Genomic DNA, 22,048 nt, shown 5'->3' with positions numbered 1-22,048 from the left:
AGTTGGATTTACACCCCAAACAGATTCTGCAGCACCGACTGCCCGAACCGACTGTCGCGTCGGGTATCCTGCTGGAGGCAGTAATGTGATGTGAATGTGTGGACAGATGACCACGTCGCAGCCTTGCAAATCTCTTCAATAGTGGCTGACTTCAAGTGGGCCACTGACGCTGCCATGGCTCTGACACTATGAGCCGTGACATGACCCTCAAGAGCCAGCCCAGCCTGGGCGTAAGTGAAGGAAATGCAATCTGCTAGCCAATTGGAGATGGTGCGTTTCCCGACAGCGACCCCTAGCCTGTTAGGGTCGAAAGAAACAAACAATTGGGCGGACTGTCTGTGGGGCTGTGTCCGCTCCAAGTAGAAGGCCAATGCTCTCTTGCAGTCCAATGTGTGCAACTGACGTTCAGCAGGGCGGGTATGCGGCCTGGGGAAGAATGTTGGCAAGACACTGGTTAAGATGGAACTCCGACACCACCTTCGGCAGGAACTTTGGGTGGGTGCGGAGCACTACTCTGTTGTGATGAAATTTGGTATACGGAGCATGAGCTACCAGGGCTTGAAGCTCACTGACCCTACGAGCTGAAGTAACTGCCACCAAGAAAATGACCTTCCAGGTCAAGTACTTCAGATGGCAGTAATTCAGTGGCTCAAAAGGAGGTTTCATCAGCTGGGTGAGGACGACGTTGAGATCCCTGACACTGTAGGAGGCTTGATAGGGGGCTTTGACAAAAGCAAACCTCTCATGAATCGAACGACTAAAGGCTCTCCAGAGATGGCTTTACCTTCCACACGATAATGGTAAGCACTAATAGCACTAAGATGATTCCTTACTGAGTTGGTCTTGAGGCCAGACTCTGATAAGTGCAGAAGGTATTCAAGCAGGTTCTGTGCAGGGCAAGAACGAGGTTCTAGGGCTTTGCTCTCACACCAAACGACAAACCTCCTCCACTTGAAAAAGTAACTCTTTTTAGTGGAATCCTTCCTAGAGGCAAGCAAGACCCGGGAGACACCCTCAGACAGACCCAACGCAGCAAAGTCTACGCCCTCAACATCCAGGCCGTGAGAGCCAGGGATTGAAGGTTGGGGTGCAGCAACGCTCCGTCGTTCTGCGAAATGAGAGTCGGAAAACACTCCAATCTCCACGGTTCTTCTGAGGACAACTCCAGAAGAAGAGGGAACCAGATCTGACGGGGCCAAAAGGGCGCTATCAGAATCATGGTGCCGCGGTCTTGCTTGAGCTTCAGTAAGGTCTTCCCCACCAAAGGTATGGGAGGATAAGCATACAGGAGGCCGGTCCCCCAATGAAGGAGAAAGGCGTCCGACGCTAGCCTGCCGTGTGCCTGAAGTCTGGAACAGAACAGAGGCAGCTTGTGGTTGGTCTGAGAGGCGAAAAGGTCCACCGAGGGGGTGCCCCACGCTCGGAAGATCTTGCGTACCACTCTGGCATGGAGAGACCACTCGTGCGGTTGCAATACTCTGCTCAGTCTGTCGGCCAGACTGTTGTTTACGCCTGCCAGGTACGTGGCTTGGAGGAGCATGCCGAAGTGACACGCCCAACGCCACATCCCGACGGCCTCCTGACACAGGGGGCGAGATCCGGTGCCCCCCTGCTTGTTGACGTAATACATTGCAACCTGATTGTCTGTCCGAATTTGGATAATTTGGCAGGACAGCCGATCTCTGAAAGCCTTCAGTGCGTTCCAGATCGCTCGGAGCTCCAGGAGGTTGATCTGCAGATCCTTTTCCGGGAGGGACCACAGACCCTGGGTGTGAAGCCCATCGACATGGGCTCCCCACCCCAGGCGAGATGCATCCGTCGTCAGCACTTTCGTGGGCTGCGGAATTTGGAATGGACGTCCCAGGGTCAAATTGGTCCGGATGGTCCACCAGAGCAGTGAAGTGCGGCAACTGGTGGAGAGGCGGATGACATCTTCTAGATTCCCGGTGGCTTGAAACCACTGGGAAGCTAGGGTCCATTGAGCAGATCTCATGTGAAGACGAGCCATGGGAGTCACATGAACTGTGGAGGCCATATGACCCAGAAGTCTCAACATCTGCCGAGCTGTGATCTGCTGAGACGCTCTGGTCTGCGAAGCCAGGGCCAAGAGATTGGTAGCCCTCGCTTCGGGAAGGTAGGCCTGAGCCGTCTGGGTATTCAGCAGCGCTCCTATGAATTCCAGAGACTGAGTAGGCTGGAGATGGGACTTTGGGTAATTTATCACAAACCCCAGCAGCTCCAGAAGTTGAATAGTGCACTGCATGGACCGGAGGGCTCCTGCCTCCGAGGTGCTCTTGACCAGCCAATCGTCGAGATATGGGAACACGTGCACTCCCAGCTTGCGTAGATACGCCGCCACCACCACGAGGCACTTTGTAAACACTCGTGGGGCAGAGGCGAGCCCAAAGGGCAGCACACAATACTGAAAGTGCCGTGCGCCCAGGCGGAATCTGAGATACTGTCTGTGAGCTGGCAGTATCGGGATTGAGTGTATGCGTCCTTTAAATCCAGGGAACATAGCCAATCGTGTTTCTGAATCATTGGCAGAAGGGTGCCCAAGGAAAGCATCCTGAACTTTTCTTTGACCAGGAATTTGTTCAGGCCTCTCAGGTCTAGGATGGGACGCATCCCCCCTGTTTTCTTTTCCACAAGGAAGTACCTGGAATAGAATCCCTGCCCTTCCTGCCCGGATGGTACGGGCTCGACCGCATTGGCGCTGAGAAGGGCGGAGAGTTCCTCTGCAAGTACCTGCTTGTGATGGGAGCTGAAAGACTGAGCTCCCGGAGGACAATTTGGAGGCAGGGAGGCCAAATTCAGGGCGTATCCGCACCGCACTATTTGGAGAACCCACTGGTCGGAGGTTATGAGAGGCCACCTTTGGTGAAAAAATTTTAACCTCCCTCCGACCGGCAGATCGTCCGGTACGGACACTTGTAGGGCGGCTATGTTCCCGTGGATCCAGTCAAAAGCCCGTCCCCGGCTTTTGCTGTGGAGGCGCAGGGGCTGCTTAGGCGCACACTGTTGACGAGAACAAGCGCGCTGGGGCTGTCCCTGTGCCTGACGAGGCCTTCGGGCCGGCTGGTTGTACCTACGCTTCGCAAAAGAATAGGGTGCAGCCTGCCGGGCCCGGGAAAAACGTCCACCTGTGGAGGTGGATGCTGAAGGCGCCCGATGGGAGAGCTTGTCGAGAGCGGTTTCCCGCTGATGCAGTTGGTCCACCATCTGCTCGACCTTCTCGCCAAAAATGTTATCCCCCCGGCAAGGGACGTCGGCCAGTCTCTGCTGGGTGCGGTTGTCCAGGTCAGAGGCACGCAGCCATGAGAGCCTGCGCATCACTATACCTTGGGCCGCAGCACGAGATGCCACGTCACAGGTGTCATAGATACCCCTGGACAGGAACTTTCTGTACGCCTTCAGCTGCCTGACCACCTCCTGATAAGGCCTGGACTGCTCCGGCGGGAGCTTCTCGACCAGGTCCGCCAGTTTTTGCACATAGGTCCGCATGTGGATGCTCATATAGAGCATCTCGGCCCTCGGCTCTTCCACAGAGACCACGGGGAAGGGAATGCTAATAGACATATCCCGCACAAAGGAGGCAAAGGAGAGACTCTCGGGAGGTGAGAGTTTCCTCTCCGGTGAAGGCGTGGGGTCCGAGGGAAGGCCCGTAGACTCCTCTGAGGAGAAATATCTAGGGTCCTCCTCTTCCCCCCACGAGTCCTCATCCTCGGTGTCGGACATAAGCTCATGTAGCTGAGTCCTGAACCGGGCCCGGCTCGACGTCGAGGCACCAGGGTCTCGGTGTCGTCGAGCGGTGGACTCCCGCGCCGGCGGGGACGGAGCTCCCTCCATCGACGTCGACGGGGACTCCACCTGCGTGGCGGTCGAGACCGGCACCGCAAGCGGCGGCGGTGTCGACGGCCCCGGCGCCGGGCTAGAGCTCGCCGGCGCCACAGTCATCGGCGCCGAGGGCGCAAGCACCCCCGGCGCCGGCACAGCCTGGCGCATCAGCCCTTCCAGGATCCCCGGAAGGATGGCTCTGAGGCACTCGTCCAGGCCCGCTGCCGAGAAAGGCGGTGGGGCCGGTAGGGGTGTCGGTGCCCGGATCTGGTGGGAGCCAGGAGACTGCACCGAGGTGCCGGGACCCTGTTGCGTCGGCACCTCTATCACCGACGGGGATCTCTCCTCTCGATGGAGACGCTTCGGTGTCGATTCCTCTCCGATGTGCATCGAGGGCGACCGGTGATGGCGCTTCTTATCCTTCTTCCGATGCCCGTCACCGGCGCCGGGAGGCATGGAGGAGGAGGATGACGATCCCCCTCGGTCTCGAGGAACCGGGTCAGACAGGGTTCGGTCCCGTGGGCCACGGGCTGAGGGAGTGACCGGGGCCGACTGCCCACGCGGCCTCTCACCTCTACCCTCACCGGAGGACCGGCGGGCCGACGGGACCTGTTCTCCTGGGGTCGATGCCATCGGTGCCGATGTCTCGGGCATCGATACCGGTACCGAAGGACCGGGCCTCGATACCGATGCCGTCGAGGTCGACGTCGAGGGGCCGGCGCAAGTTCCAAAAATACGGTCCCGTTGAACTTGCCTCGCAACCTGAGTCCGTTTCCGGAGACCGAGACACAGGGGACACGACTTGAAATTGTGCTCCGGCCCGAGGCACTGGAGGCACCAAGCGTGGGTGTCGGTCTGCGAGATGGGCCGGCCGCACCAACCACACTTTTTAAATCCACTCGGGACCTTCGAGGACATCGACGGAAAAATCGCGTCGGCGAAATTAAAGTCGTCGATGGTAGCGGAAATCACACCTCGAAAATGAAAAACGACCGTGCGGCCACCAGGCCGCAACGCTACGTCCCCGCTGGAAGCGAGGGAAAATGGGAGCGCGTGCTCCTTTTTTTTTCTTTTTTTTTTTTTTTTAAAGAAAAGAAAAGTGGAGCGCGCGGCGATAAATTAAATATAAAAGAAAATAAAAAGGTTCGCGTAAACGCGACGGTTTTTCCGGGGCTGAAACAGAGAGAGCGGCACAGGCACGACTCTCTCCAGGCGCGGAAAAAAAGGAACTGGCGGGAGCGGTCGCGCACGGGCGGGAAGACGGCCGCGCATGCGCGGTGGGCGTGCCCTGCGTGCCGACCGTCCCGCGAAGCTTTTTTTCCGGTTGGTGGGGGCTGCCGCGGACGTCACCCAGTCGTGAGAACAAGCAGCCTGCTTGTCCTCGGAGAACCACAAAGTCCCTCAGTTCTGTTCCAGGCTTCAGGCCCCCGGCAGACTGGCATCGGATGCCTTCCTCCTGGATTGGGGGGAGGGCCTGCTGTATGCTTATCCTCCCATTCCTCTGGTGGGGAAGACTTTGTTGAAACCTCAAGCAAGACCGAGGCACCATGATTCTGATTGCTCCTTTTTGGCCGCGTCAGATCTGGTTCCCTCTTCTTCTGGAGTTATCCTCCAAAGAACCGTGGAGATTGGAGTGTTTTCCGACCCTCATCACGCAGGACGAAGGGGCTCTTCTGCATCCCAGCCTCCGGTCCCTGGCTCTCACGGCCTGGATGTTGAGAGCGTAGACTTTGCCTCTTTGGGTCTGTCAGAGGGTGTCTCCCGCGTCTTGCTTGCTTCCAGGAAAGATTCCACTAAGAGGAGTTACTTCTTTCTGTGGAGGAGGTTTGCCGTCTGGTGTGACAGCAAGGCTCTAGCTCCTCGCTCTTGTCCTACACAGACCCTGCTTGAATACCTTCTGCACTTGTCTGAGTCTGGTCTCAAGACCAACTCGGTAAGAGTTCACCTTAGCGCAATCAGTGCATACCATTACCATGTGGAAGGTAAGCCGATCTCAGGACAGCCTTTAGTTGTTCGCTTCATGAGAGGTTTGCTTTTGTCAAAGCCCCCTGTCAAGCCTCCTACAGTGTCATGGGATCTCAATGTCGTTCTCACCCAGCTGATGAAACCTCCTTTTGAGCCACTGAATTCCTGCCATCTGAAGTACTTGACCTGGAAGGTCATTTTCTTGGTGGCAGTTACTTCAGCTCGTAGAGTCAGTGAGCTTCAGGCCCTGGTAGCCCAGGCCCCTTACACCAAATTTCATCATAACAGAGTAGTCCTCCGCACTCACCCTAAGTTCTTGCCAAAAGGTTGTGTCGGAGTTCCATCTGAACCAGTCAATTGTCTTGCCAACATTCTTTCCCCGTCCTCATTCCTGCCCTGCTGAACGTCAGCTGCACACATTGGACTGCAAGAGAGCATTGGCCTTCTACCTGGAGCGGACACAGCCCCACAGACAGTCCGCCCAATTGTTTGTTTCTTTTGATCCCAATAGGAGGGGAGTGGCTGTAGGGAAACGCACCTTTTCCAATTGGCTAGCAGATTGCATTTCCTTCACTTACGCCCAGGCGGGGCTGGCTCTTGAGGGTCATGTCACGGCTCATAATGTTAGAGCCATGGCTGCGTCGGTAGCCCACTTGAAGTCAGCCTCTATTGAAGAAATTTGCAAAGCTGCGACGTGGTCATCCGTCCACACATTCACATCTCATTACTGCCTGCAGCAGGATACCCGACGCGACAGTCGGTTCGGGCAGTCAGTTCTTCAGAACCTGTTTGGGCTTTAGGATCCAACTCCACCCCCCGAGGGCCCTGTTTGTTCTGTTCCAGGCTGCACTCTCAGTTAGTTGGTAAATTTTTTAGGTCAATTTCAGTTATGTCCTCGCCGTTGCGAGGCCCAATTGACCATGGTTATTGTTTTGAGTGAGCCTGGGGCTAGGGATACCCCATCCAGTGAGAACAAGCAGCCTGCTTGTCCTTGGAGAAAGCGAATGCTACATACCTGTAGAGGGTATTCTCCGAGGACAGCAGGCTGATTGTTCTCACAAACCCGCCCGCCTCCCCGTTGGAGTTGTGTCTTCCCTTGAAGTGTATTGTCTTGCTACATACTGGACTGGCCGGCTCGAGCCGGTTTCGGGCGGGAAGACGGCCGCGCATGCGCGGTGCGCGCGGGCGCGCGAGGACTAGCAAAGGACTTTGCTAGTGAAGTTTCCGATTGGAGGGGCTGCCGTGGACGTCACCCATCAGTGAGAACAATCAGCCTGCTGTCCTCGGAGAATACCCTCTACAGGTATGTAGCATTCACTTTGGTGTAAGGTGTATATTTACCTCTGATGCAGGTGGAAGCTGAAACATGTTGTGTTGGTTTTTAATCACCTTTATCAGTTTTACACCTTTATGCACTTTATCTCTAATAGTTAGACAGTCAAAATAGAAAGTTTGGTTGTGGTGGTGGTGCATAGTACATTCCACGTGCCCGAATAAGTGGGGTAGTCCAGTATAGGGAGTTAGGTTTTGTTTAGTTTTGTTTGTTGATATTTCGTTGTCTGGTATTTAAGGTGAATCATTGTGGTATGCCTTTTTGAACATGTTGGTTTTCAGTAGTTTCAGAAGATTGTTAGGTCATGCATTGTTTTTATAAACATTAGGCAGTGCGTTCCATGGTTGCACGCCTATATATGAGAAACTGGATGAATAGATCGATTTTATACTTGTCCTTTGCAGCTAGGGTAATGGAGGTTCAAAAATGTGCGTGCTGACCTTTTTGTGTTCCTGGTTGCAGATCCAAGAGGTCTGACGTGTAGGTCGGGGCTTCACCCGTGAACAATTTTGTGAACCAAGGTGCAGGCTTTGAATGCAATATGCTCCTTTAGTGGGAGCCAGTGTAGTTTTTCTCTTAGGGGTTTGGTGCTTTCGTATTTTGATTTTCCGAATATGAGTCTGGCTGCTGTGTTTTGTGCCGTTTGGAGTTTCTTAATGATTTGTTCTTTGCATCCGGCGAAGATAGAATTGCAATAATCTAGATGGCTTAACACCATTGATTGTACTAGTCTGCAGAATATTTCCCTTGGGAAGAAAGGTTTCACTCTTTTTTTGAGTTTCCATATTGAGTGGAACATTTTCTTTGTTGTGTTTTTCGCATGGGTGTCTAGTGTGAGATTTCGGTCGATTGTAACTCCGAGAATTTTCAGGCTGTCTGAAACAGGAAGGATGTATTCTGGGGTGTTTATAGTGGTAGGGTTGTTAGTATTATATTGTGAAGAGAGGATGAGACATTGTGTTTTTTCTGCATTGAGTTTTAGTTGGAATGTATTCGCCCATGAATTCATTATTTGGAGGCTGTGTTTAATTTCAGTTGTGATTTCTGTTAGATCATGTTTGAACAGTATGTAGATCGTATCATCTGCGTAGATGTAAGGATTAAGGCCTTGATTGGATAGTGATTTGGCTAGGGGTGTCATCATTAGGTTAAAAAGAGTCAGTGAGAGCGGTGATCCTTGGGGTAACTCCACATTCAGGCTTCCATAGTGATGATTACTTGGTATGTTCTTGTGGTTAGGAATCCGTTGATCCATCTAAGTACATTTCCTCCAATGCCAAATTATTCTAGGATGTTCAATAGCATTTTGTGGCTGACCATGTCAAATGTGCTAGACATGTCGAATTGCAGGAGGAGTACACTACTGCCAGTTGCAACAATTTGTTTGAATTTGGTGAGGAGAGTGATTAATACTGTTTCGGTGCTGTAGTTGGTTCGAAATCCTGATTGTGATTCATGTAGTATTGAGAATTTATTTAGATAGTTGGTAAGTTGTTTGGTTACCATACTTTCCATCAGTTTAACTGCTAGTGGGATGGATGCTACCGGGCGGTAATTGGTTATATCATTTGCTTTTTTCTTTGGTCAGTGGTATTGGGTGGTAGTGTGAGTCGTAGTTTTATGATTTTTTTCATTGAAGTAGTTGGCAAGGTTATCTGCTGTTGGGGTGTCTGAATTGGTTGTGGTAACTGGTGTGGTGTCTAGTAGTTTGTTCACAATTTGGAAGAGTTTGTCCGTGTCTTTGTAATCTGGAGTAATTTTAGTGTGTTCATGTTGGTATTATTTCAATTTCGGCTATTAGTTGATTGGGTAAGATGATTGTTATATTGGTCTTCTGGTCTGAGGATGGTGCTTGAATGGTCTGGTGTGGTTTAGCGCTTTGTGGTCATGGTGGGCGGATTGGTTATTATGAGTGATTGGTTTACTCATGGTTAGGTGTGTGATCCACTAGTTGTATCAATAGTCTAATGAGGTGGTTTCTGAGAGATGGTTGAGGTTCAAGAAGATTAGATAGTTGGGCAGGTAGGGCAGATTAGGTTAGGCGATTAGAAGTCCAATTCTGAGGAAGGATGTTGTCTGTTTGGATGTGCTGGACAGGAGTTTATACCTTGCAAACTGAGATTTGATCTCATTCAGCTTTCTATTTCTCAGTTGGATGAGTCGAGGTGTTGCTCAGGGTGCGAGGACCCTGTAGGTTTGGTGTTTCTGTAGGGTGCTTCCCGTTCGGGTTGGAAGTGACGGTACCCAGCTTAGGTCTCAGTTTTCAGACATTAAGCTCCCTCCTCCACTTCTCGATCAGGCCAGAATCGTTTGCTTCCCGGTTCAGGTCTTAGCTTCCTGGTCCTGGGCTTTCGTAGTACGTTTTTGCCAGGTCGGTGCCGTGATCTGTTACACTCGGTTTTGCCCGGGAGCCTGCAGATCCTGTTTGCAGGCATGTCTCGACCAGTAGGGAGCCATTCATTGTTCCACTCTATCTCGTCCTTTGAGTACTTCTTCGTGCTCATATGTGGTGAACTCGGGCGCCCACCCTGCACTGTCAACCTTTTACGCTCGGTTGTACAGCTCAGTCAGCTCTGTTCGAGGAGTCGGCTTGGCCTGTCTCTCACGTTTCGACCCGCTGTATGGTGGGTCGGTCAGAGGTTTGGTGATCAGGGTGTAGGACTGCTTGTGTCCTCAGTCACTGGTACTGGCGGGACAGCAATGCAGCTCACCTCATTCCACACCGCCAAGTGGGGGTTTGGGTGCTTTGTGGTCAGTGTGGTTTCAGCTGACCACTGACTCTGTTAGTCTCCTGCTGAGTTCGGGTGCTGCCGCAGTCTGGGCGTCTCGTCGCTCAGTTCTCTGTAGGGCAAGTAAGTCTTGTCAAAGATCTGGGAGTCGGGTGCAGGTTTGTTTGTTTCCAAATCCCTGATACGAGCGGGTCGGCGGCATGATTCTCCTCAGTACTTGCCTCTGAGCGGGGTCAGGATACCTCGTGGTCAGTGCGGGTTTGATTTTGTTTGGTTGCTCCACAGTCCGGGGCGTCTCACCGCTTCGTTCGCCCTCGGTTTTGCCTAGGTGTGGTTCCGTTTTAGGTTGGTCTTTGTCTAGGGCTAATCATCGGTCCACGGAGCTCGCTACTCCGTGACCTTTCAGACAGCGGCCATCTTATAAGAGATTTGTGTGTTTTGATCACTTTAATGTTCATTATATGCAATTTTAAGTAAATTGGCTTTATATAATATTCAGCTGTGGTGGGTCACAGCATTTAAAAAGCAGGTACTATGTATTCGGTGTCATTATCCAAATAGTCAGCAGTACCGCAAATATATACAGACCACTAACTACTGGCAGCTGTAACTATGAACAGCAGTTGCATAAATGTTAGTAGCTCCTAGTTTATAGGTGTGTTATACATGTATACACCAATATTCCACTTAAGCCCTACTCTTTAAATAGCTATCTGCATAAGAACATAAGTATTGCCATACTGGGACAGACCAAAGGTCCATTAAGCCCAGCATCCTGTTTCCAACAGTGGCCAATCCAGGTCACGAATACTTGGCAAGATCCTAAAAAAGTACAAAACATTTTATACTGCTTATCCCAGAAATAGTGGATTTTCCCCAAGTCCATTAATAATGGTCTATGGACTTTTCCTTTAGGAAACCGTCCAAACCTTTTTAAAACTCTGCTAAGCTAACCGCCTTTACCACATTCTCTGGCAACGAATTCCAGAGTTTAATTACACATTAGTTTTAAATTTACTACTTTGTATCTTCATCGCATGCCCTAAGTGTAAACAGAAGCTTCACATCTACCCATTCAACTCCACTCATTATTTTATAGACCTCTATCATATCTCCCCTCAGCTGCCTTTTCTCCAAGCTGAAGAGCCCTAGCTGCTTGAGCCTTTCCTCATAGGGAAGTCGTCCCATCCCCTTTTATCATTTTCGTCACCCGTCTCTGTAACTTTTCTAATTCCACTATATCTTTTTTGAGATATGGCAACCAGAATTGAACACAATATATCTTGCATAGTGTATATTTTCAAAGGGAGGTGCACCCATAAGCAAAGCATGGTTGGGAGATAGATAGGAGGATCCCCACAGAGCAAGTTATACGTGTCAATGCCACATTTAGCCACTTGCACTTACACCAACTCTTTGGTTGGTGTTAAGTGTGGGTGCCTAGATTTTAGGCATGCTGAGACCAGGCTATGTTAGTATTCTAATAATGGAATTTAGATGCTTAGGCTTCATTATAGAAAAGGCTCCTACTGCATTGCCTTGGGTGCCTAAATGGAGGACTCTAGTTATAGCACTTAGTACTAGATTCTATATGTGGTGCCTGAAAAATCAGCACCGAAAATATTTCCGAATAGGCATATACTGTAAACTGCATAGTTTATAGAATACACCTAGTGGCCATGCCTACACCTAAGTCTAGGTGCATCTATTTATGCCAAATAAAACTTGGTGTAAATACCAGCACCTAAGTTAGACATGGAGCAGGGGTATTGTAGAACCATGCACATAGATTTTCAGAACACCCACAGTCCACTCATGGCCATGTCCCTTTTGGCAGCACACGAGAATTTACGCGTACCACTTTACAGAATATGCCTAGCAAACTGTGTGCGTAAATTCTAATTAATGACAATTGGTATCAATAATTGCTTGTTAAGTGGCAATTATTGGCGCTGTCTTGTTAATTGCACATGCAAATCCAGAAAATGACTGGATTTGTGTGCACAATTTTGGTCACTCTATATAGAATCCAAGGGATAGTGGCAATATTCAGGCATTATCTATATTGCTGAATGTTTTAATTTAGGATAAGAACATAAGATAAACCATCCTTAACCAAACTGAGTTCCTTCAAGCCCAGTATTTTTGCCTCAGACAGTAGCGAGTCCAGGTCCCAAGTGCCCAGTTGATCCCAAAAAGTACATCTATTTTTCTTAGCTAATTTCAAGGGATGAGCGATAACTCTCCCAAGACAATCTGGCTAATAATTTTTAAATGGACTTTACCTCCAAGAATTTTTCAAAAGTCTTTTAAATACTGCGGTGTTTGTCAGCTTGACTGAATCTTCCAGCTCAATTATGTGTAGCATGAAAAATAACTTTCTATGATTTGTTTTCAGTCTACTGGTCATTAATATCAGTGTTGTCTTGTTTTTGTGTTGCTTTAAAAATTAAACAATTGTTCTCTATTTAGCCATTCCACCCCACTCATGATTGTATAAAAAGCGAAGATACTTACACGTGTAGCAGGTATTTCTGAGGAAAGCAGGCTGATAACCCTCACAAGTGGGTTGGCGATCCGCACCGGGCCGGGAACCAGCATTCCCAAAAAACTTTGCTACAACCTTCTGAGTGTGACGTGCGTCCGACTGCACATGTGCAGAATGCCTTCCTGTCCACACTCCTCAGTCAATCAAGACCAAGAAAGAAATACAAGAGAAGACAACTCCAAGGGGAGGTGGGGGGTTTGTGAGGATTATCAGCCTGCTGTCCTCAGAGAATACCTGCTACAAGTAAGTATCAAGCAAGCTAAATAATCCTCACAAGTGGGGTAGCCCTAGCATCCAGGCTCACTCAAAACAATAAACATTCGTCAATTGGGCCTTGCAACAGCGAGGACATAATATACATTAACTTGAAACTATATACAAACTAGCTGACAGTGCACCCTGGAACAGAATAAAACAGGCCTAGGAGGGTGGAGTTGGATTCTATACCCCAAAGAGATTCTGCAACACTGACTGCCCAAACCACTCAAGGCAGTAATGAGATGTGAATGTGTGGACTGAAGACATCGCAGCCTTGCAAATCTCTTAAATGGAGGCATAAGTGAGCCACTGACATAGCCATGGCTCTGACATTATGAGCCATGACATGGCCCTGCAGAGTCAGCCCAGCTTGGGCATAAGTGAAGGAAATGCAACCTGCTAGCCAATTGGAAATGGTGCGTTTAACGATGGCGACTCCCTTCCTGCTGGGGTCAAATGCAACAAACAAGTGGGTGGACTGTCTGAAGGGCTTTGTCCACACCATGTAAAAGGCCAATGCTCTCTCGCAGTCCAAGGTGTGCAAGCTGCTTTCGCCAGGGTGGTAATGAGGACGGGGGAAAAATGTTGGCTATGTGTGGAGGACTGACTACTCTGTTGTGATGAAACTAGTATAAAGTGCATCCACTACTAAGGCCTGAAGCTCACTGACCCTATGAGCTGAAGTAACAGCCACCAAGAAAACGACCTTCCTGGTCAAGTATTTCAGATGGCAGGAATTCAGTGGCTCAAAAGGAGCTTTCATCAGCTGAGCGAGAATGACGTTGAGATCCCATGACACTGGCGGAAGACTGACTGGGGGCTTTGACAAAACAAACCTCTCATGAAGCAAACAACTACAGGTTGTCCAGAGATAGGCTTACCTTCTACACGATAAGCACTAATTGCAGTGAGATGAATCCTTATGGAGTTGGTCTTGAGACCAGATTCTGATAAGTGCAGAAGGTATTCAAGCAGGGTCTGTGTGGGACAAGAAAGGGGATCTATGGCCTTGCTGTCACACCAGATTGCAAACCTCCTCCATTTAAAAGAGTAACACCTCTTAGTGGACTCTTTCCTGGAAGCCAGCAAGACCCTGGAGACACCCTCTGAAAGTCCCAAGGAAGAGAATTCTAGGCTGTCAACATCCTGGCCGTGAGAGCCAGAGACTGGCGGTTGGGATGTAGAAGCGACCCCTCGTTCTGTGTGATGAGGGTTGGAAAACACTCCAATCTCTACAGTTCTTTGGAGGACAGCTCCAGAAGAGGGATCCAAATCTGACAAGGCCAGTATGGCACAATCAGGATCATGGTTCCACCGAGTCTTGCTTGAATTTCAGCAAAGTCTTCCCCACCAGAGGTATGGGAGGATATGCATACAGAAGGCCTGTTCCCCAATGTAGGAGAAAGGCATCTGACGCTAGTCTGCCGTGGGCCTGAAGCCTGGAACAGAACTGAGGGACCTTGTGGTTTATTTGAGTGGCAAAGAGATCCACCGAGGGGGTGCCTCACGCTTTGAAGATCTTGCAGGCTATGCCCATATTCAGTGACCACTCGTGAGGTTGCATTACCTTGCTCAGCCTGTCAGCTAGACTGTTTACACCTGCCAGATAGGTGGCTTGGAGAAACATGCGTGATGGTGTGCCCAAAGCCACATATGGACGGCTTCTTGACACAGAGGGTGAGATCCGGTGCCCCCTACTTGTTGGTGTAGTACATCGCAACCTGATTGTTTGAATTAAGATAATTTGATTGGATAGCCGATCTCTGAAAGCCTTTAGAACGTTCCAGTTCGCTCAGAGCTCCAGGAGGTTGATCTGAAGATCTGTTTCTTGGGGGGACCAGGCTCCCCCATCTACATGAGCTCCCCATCCCAGGAGAGATGAATTCATCATCAGCACTTTCTGCAGCTTAGGAATTTGGAATGGAGATCCCATAGTCAAATTGGATCAAATCATCCACCACTGAAGAGAATGTGCATAGTCAGTGGACACATGAATCATACCTTCTAGATTCTCCGTGGCCTGATACCACTGGGAAGCTAGGGTCCATTGAGCAGAACTCATATGCAGACGTGCCATGGGTGTAACATGGTCTGTGGAGGTCATGTGCTCCAAGAGTCTCAACATCTGCTGAGCTGTGACTTGGTGAGACGCTCGAACCTTGGACACTAGGGACAGAAGGTTGTCTGCCTGTGCCTCAGGAAGATAAGCTCGAACTGTTCTCGTGTCAAGCAATGCTCCAATGAACTCCAATTTCTGGACTGGAGTGAGATGGGACTTAAGGTAATTTACTATGAACCCTAGTAGTTCCAGCACCTGAATAGTCATCCGCAGGGACTCCAGAGCACTGTCCTCCGAGGAGCTCTTCACCAGTATATCATAGAGATAAGGGAACACATGCACTCTCAGTTTGCGTAGCGACGCTCCAACTACTGCTAGGCATTTTGTGAATACTCTGGGAGCTGACGCTAGGCCAAAGGGCAGCATGCGGTACTGGAAGTGCTGCATTCCCAGTTGAAATCGAAGATACTTCAAGTGAGCTGGAAGTATCGGAATATGAGTGTAAGCGTTCTTCAAGTCCAGAGAGCATAGTCAATCATTTTTCTGAATCATGGGAAGAAGGGTGCCCAGGGAAACCATACTGAACTTTCTCAGACCAGGAATTTGTTCAGGGCCCTTAGGTCTAGGATGGGATGCATCCCCGTGTTTTCTTCTGTACAAGAAAGTACCTGGAATAGAATCCCAGCCCTTCTTCCCCTGGTGGAATGGGTTCAATTGCATGGGCCTTCAGAAGGGCGGAGAGTTCCTCTGCAAGTACCTGCCTGTGCGGAGAGCTGAATGAATAAGCTCTCGGTGGACAATTTGGAGGTTTGGATTCCAGACTGAGGGTGTATCCTAACCGGACTATTTGAATAACCCATCGGTCGGAGGTTATGAGAGGCCACCTTTTGTGAAAATAACATTAACTTCCCCTCAACCGGCAAGTCGCCAGCACTGATAATTTTATTGCGGCTATGTTCTCCAGGAGCCAGTCAAAAGCCCGTCCCTTGCTTTTGCTGGGGAGCAGTAGGGGACTTGGGGCGCATGCTGTTGACAGGAATGAGCATGCTGGGGCTGACCCTGAGTAGGCTGGTGAGATGCCGGAGTCTACCTACACCTAGAATAGGAATAGGAAGCACTCCGTGACCCACCAAAATACCTCCTAATTGAGGAGGTGGTAGCAGAAGGCGCCTGGCAGGAGAGAGAAGTCATAGCATCTGTATGATTCTTGATCTGATCAACTAGATCTTCCACCTTCTCTCCGAAAAGATTATCCCCCCTGGCAAGGAACATCCGCAATTCTCTGCTGGACCGAATGGTCCAGGTCAGAAACATGCAGCCATGAGAGTCTGTGCATTGCTATACCTTGAGCAGAGATCCTGGATGCTACATCAAAGGTATCGTATGCTCCCCTGGCCAAGAATTTATGACATACCTTCTGCTGCCTGATCAGCCAGCGGAAAGGTTCAGCCTGCTCCGGAGGGAGGGCATCGACCAAACTAGACAGCTGCCACATCGAGTTCCCACAAGTGGATGCTTGTGAAGAGCTGTATGACTGTATATGGGCAACGCACATGGCGGTCTGATACATTTTCCTCCTAAAGAATCCAAGGTCCTAGCTTCTCTGCCTGGGGGCGCCAAAGCATAGTCCCTAGTACTCTTGGCTCTTTTGAGGGCTGAGTCCACTACCATGGAGTCCGTGGATCTAATACTGAGAATCTGTCTTCTTCGGGACAATGGGGACACAGGGGAAGCCTAGTTTTGCATAAGGACTTCCCTGAGTACCTTATGCAAAGAAGCTGTCACTGCCTGTTTAGGTGGAGAGGTGTAGTCCAGGACCTCGAGCATCTCAGCCCTGGGCTCATCCTCCACGTCTACAGGGAATGGAATGGCCTGAGCCATTTCCCACACAAAAGATGTGAAGGAGAGGTTCTCAGGAGGAGACAGTGTCCTTTTAGGTGGAGGGGAAGGTTCAGAAGAAATCCCAAAGGACTCATCTGAGAAGTACCTGGGATCCTCCTCTGACTCCCATAAGTCTTCTTCCTTGGTGTCAAAGCATTTCCCTCAGTGATTTCCAAGACTGAACCCGCCTCACGCCAAAGACCTGTGGTCTTGATAGCGATGTCGAGGGGCTGATCCCCACATGGACTGCGGCGGTTTCCTCCATCACGTCGATGGGGAGTCGACCTGGGTGGCAGCCGATACCGGAGCTGCAAGCAGCGCCGAGCTTAGGGACCTCACCGTGGGTGGAGGGCCAGACATAGCTGCAGCAGATAGCAAGGTAGGCACAAGCACCCCCAACGCCAATGCAGTGTGGCACAGCAGTCCTTCCAGATGCTCTGGAAGCAAGGCCCGAATGCGCTCATTGAGAGCTGCCATCGGAAAAGGCTGTAAGGCCGGTGGAGCAGTTGGTGGCAGAGTCGCCTGGGGTTTGGAAACAGGAACTGGACTGCTGGGAGACCGTGTTGGCACCTCTTGTATGGAGGGGGAGTGGTCTTCCCGGTGCCGACGCTTCTCGGGTGCCGATGCCCTTGACACCCCGGAGCTCCTGGCATCATGTGTCGAGGGAGACCAGTGTTGGTGCTTCTTAGCTTTCACTTGATGCACCTGAGGCTCCTTGGTGCCGAAGAGGACGATGTCGAATCCCTACATCTCATCGGGGTCAGGTCCGACGATGGATGGTCCCGGGAGGCCTGCATAGGAGGCCTCGAGGCAGGTGGAGACCCATTCGATGCCTCATTGCTCCCACTGTGTTGTGGTCTCTTAGCAGCCATGCCTACCTCCACTCCCGTCGATGCCTCTCTTGATGCCGATGATGGACCAGACTGAGCCCCAAAAAGCTTCTCTCTCTGGGCTTCTAGAGCTAGTTGAGTCCTTTTCTTCATACGAAGACAAGGGGCACAACAAGCTGGGCTATGATCAGGCCTAAGGCACTGAATACACCACAAATGGGTATCAGTGCCTGAGATGGTCTGGTTTTATTATTTAGATTTTGCTCACACCTTTTTCAGTAGTAGCTCAAGGCGAGTTACATTCCCAGGAGGGCCTCACAATCTATGTTTGTACTGAGGCAATGGAGGGTTAAGTGACTTGCCCAAGATCACAGGGAGCAGTAGTGGGATTTGAACCGGCCACCTCTGGATTGCAAGACCGGTGCTCTAACCACTAGGCACACTCCTCCACCCGAGAACAGTGTTTGAAGCCACTGGGAGTCTTCGATGACATGGAAGGGAAGAAGACTGCCCTAGCCAATTTAAAAAACATGATTGTGCTGAAAAATGAAAATAGAGAAGACCCAGCCGAGGAGGCCTAAAGACGGTCACGACTAAAAGGAAAGGAAACTTTAAGAGGGTCAAAACAAAAAACTATGAAATTAAAGGAAGAACTCTTTTATTTTTATTAAAAAACACGACCAGAAAATAAAGAAAAAATAAAGGCTAAATGCCGAAAAAGCAAGGCACTGAAGGCACTCCTGGACAAAGAACCAGAGCCAGAAAAGAACTGCCGCTCCTCACACGGAAAAAATACAACAGAGGGGTGGCTGTGCAGCAGGCAGGAAGGCACTCTGGGCGCATGCAAAGTCGGACACGTGTTGTGCTTAGAAGGCTCTAGCAAAGTCTTTTGCTATTGGAATGCTGGTTCCCAGGTCGGCATGGGATCGCCAACCCACTTGTGAGGATTATTCAGCCTGCTTGTCCTCGGAGAATTTCTGTTATATACCTTTCTCAGTAGTCTTTCTCCAAACTGAAGAGCTTAGACCTGTTTACCATTTCTTCATAAGGGAGGCAATTCTATAAGTTTATCAGTTTGTCACCCTTCTCTGAACCTGTTCTAATTCTGTTGTATCTATTTTGAGATGGGTGACTGAAACAGCATTCAATATTCACAGTACAAATCACACTAATGACCTATACGGAGGCATAATGATATTCTCAATTTGTTTCCCTCGTCACTTTTTGAATGCTCTCTTAACATTCTATTTGCCTTTTTAGTAACTGTGCATACTTGGTTGAGAATTTCAATGTACTGTCTACAATTATTCCAAAATGATTTCTTAGGTGGTGATTCCTAACTCAGCATTTGGTCCCTCTGATTGTGAATATTTTTCTGTATGTGCATCCTTTGCCCTCAACCTCTTACAATTTCATCTGCCATTTAGGTGACCATTCTCCTAGCCTCACAAAACCATTGTTGCCATTCCAACTGCTTTGAATACTTCAGTGTCACTTGAAAATTGATCACCTCACTCAATACAGACCTGTGAGGCATTCCACTACTAACAGCCTTTCCAGGTAGACAATTACTCATTCAGGTCTTACTCTGTTTCCTGTCAGTCTACCATCCACAAAACAGCATAGGCCTCATATCCCATGAGTCTCTAATTTCTTAAATAGTCTGTCATGAGGGGACTTTTCAAAAGGCTTCTAAAACTCCAAGTACACTGTATTAACCATCTATATTCATGTTTTCACACCTTCAATTGCCATTGCCAAACCCAGGCCATATAATTTCTATTAAGCTGCATCTGTCTATATGACCAAGTCATTTTGTTTTTGTTTTTTTAGTATAGCTTCAACCATATTGCCTGCACTGACATCAGACTCTCAATTTATGGTTTCCTAGATCCACCTGTAGCCCTTTTAAAGTTGGCATTACGTTGGCTACACCACCCTCCAATCCTCAGGAATTGTAGCCATTTTGAATGATAGGTTACAAATTACTAGTAAAGGTTAGCAATTTCATGTACGAGCTCTTTCAGGACTCTGAGGAGTATCATCTGATCCTGGTGATTTGTTGCTTTTCAGCAGAGCTTCTCAAACTGTGGGTCAGGACCCCAAATGAGTCACAAAACTCATGTTTAGGGTCAGACCTGGTGGGATCTCCATAAGTGCATCATTATTCTGCTCCTCCGGGGGATTAACAATTTTATTTGGCTGCAATCAAGGAATCACCACCACATAAAAGACTGATAAGCATCACTTTTAGTTTGTCACTTTGATATATTACATCTTCTAGACTTAAATGCTCCTGTATCATCAAAGAAGGTTGACCCCACATCTTCCATAAAGATCAAGGCAAAGAAATGGTTTGGTGTTTTCCTGTTATTACCTTATTCTTCCTGAGCATTCCTTTTACTCCTAGGTTCAGCCAACACCCTCACAGGTTTTTTGCTTTGGAAGTATTGGAAAAAGATTTTAAATATTAGTTCTTGCCTCTACAGCAAGCTTCTTTTCAAAGAACCTTTCTGTCTTTTTTATATCTAACTTGTCAGTGCTTGTGCTCATCTGTTTTCTTCACTAGGGTCTATTTTCCATTTTCTGAAAGTTGGGCTTTTGGCTTTCACCACTTCTTCCACTTTACAATTAAACTACACTGATATAAATGTATGAAGGTAAAATAAGTGCATAGGTGTGTATTTTATAAACCATGTGCACACACTCCTCCCTATTTATGCCCCAAAATGCAAACAGGTAGTGTACAAGGATGTGCCTTATCATCTATATTTTATGCTCAAAACGCATGGGGTAATTTTATAAGATGGTTTACAAAAATTCCATTGTAAAAGTACCCCCACCCTCAAAATTGCAGAAAAGTCTGAATCTGTCTTTTGGAAAATCATTTTTGTTTTGATCAAAATATCAGCAGTGTAATTGGCACAATAAATATAATCCACCTGATATTCAAAGTGATTTAATGGGGTAGGGAGAAGCTCCTGCCACTTAAATCGCTTGGAGCTAGCTGTTGATATTCAGCAGCACTTAACTGGGAAGTGTCATGAATATTGGCACTAACTGGTCATTCTAGAGCAGGACTGCATAGAGGTGTTACAGGGTGTATTTGGGGAAGAGCCAGGAGTTATGTGGGTGCTGGCAGTATTCAGCACCAGCATGCTAATCAGGCATGTAGGAATGCATAAAAAGCAGTCCTAAATTTGCCAGGTTAGCTAGGCGGGTGCCAGACCTGAATATCATTCAGTATCTAGATAACTTGCAGTACTGTTCGGCACTTATCCATCATCTTCCCCTCCCTCGCAGCCCCCTCAGTAAGGATCAGATCCCCCGACAAGGCTCAGAGCTTCCTTCAAGTCCCTGCTGATCAGTATAGGCCCACCTCTGGATCTGGTCCAGAATGGCAGTGGGGGCAGGAGCAAAGCCCATTCACTCCTGGTCACTGTGACCTCTAGCAGTAGTCTCGCAGTACTGTGAGACTACAGCTATAGGCTGCAGTGACCATTTTTAAGATGTAGCCACTAGAGGGCAGGAGCAAGTGAGTTTTGCTCCTGCTCCACTGGATCAGCAATAAGGTAGGTCAGGGTGTCTATTCTGACTGGGGGAGGTTTGAACCTTGTCAGAGGTGCGTGGTGGTAGTAGGGAATTGTAAAGATGCCAGCCAGTATCTGAAGTTATGCATGTCGTGGCAGATATTCAGCTGGACCCATGTCTTATTGTGGGCTCTGACTGAATATTGGCTAAGACCTGCATAAATCCTGGTGGCCAGATTAGGAATTAGCCCTGGATATTCAGTGCCAGGGCCAATTCTGCCTGCAGCTGTGTTTAAAACAAACACTGACAGCCATGGGATGAATGTTGATCAGACTGTTTATAACCTGCTTGGCAATTATGCATTGTGATAGAATCTGTATTCTGTTAAGGAGGGGATACTGGGAATAAATTGTCCAGAGCAGGTAAAATAAAAAGGGAAACCCAAGATGGCCGCAGCAGGCTGGAGGTATGTGCATAGGCACCCTGTATAAGAGGCTTGGGGGAGGATAAGCCTCCCCAGCCCAACCATGACCTTCCCCTGGCTGCTGCCCCCACAAATGCAGGGCTGGCGCAGCGCTGCAGCCAGGCAGCTCTCCGGTGGTCCCTCCTTCCTTCCCGCCCTCAGCTCCCCGACCGGCAGCCCTCCTCCTCTCCGTTCCTTCGTCCCCCCCCCCCCCGCACTTAACCCTTTTACTTTCCATGGCAGTGACGTCAGTGATGAAGAAGCACTGCGGGCTCGCCCTCTGGCTCCAGCTTCTTCCTTCCCTCTTCATACAGTGTCCCGCCCTCGCGGAAACAGGAAATGCATGAAGAGGGAAGCAAGAAGCTGGAGGTGAGCCCGCAGTGCCTTCTTCTTCACTGACGTCACTGCCAGAGAGTAAAAAGGGTTTAAACTCGGGAGGGGGGGGGGGGACAGGAAGGAACAGAGAGGAGGGCTGTCAGGGAGCTGAGGGAGGGCAGGGAGAATCGCTGGACATGGATTGGAGGGAAGAACAGCTCGCTGACATGGAGAGGAGGGGAGGGCAGGGGGAGAGAACAGATCGCTGACATGGAGAGAAGGGGAGGGCAAGGGAGATA

Source organism: Microcaecilia unicolor, chromosome 7, assembly GCF_901765095.1.
Source record: "Microcaecilia unicolor chromosome 7, aMicUni1.1, whole genome shotgun sequence".
NCBI classification, from domain to species: Eukaryota; Metazoa; Chordata; class Amphibia; order Gymnophiona; family Siphonopidae; genus Microcaecilia; species Microcaecilia unicolor.
This window is presented reverse-complemented; position numbering follows the sequence as displayed.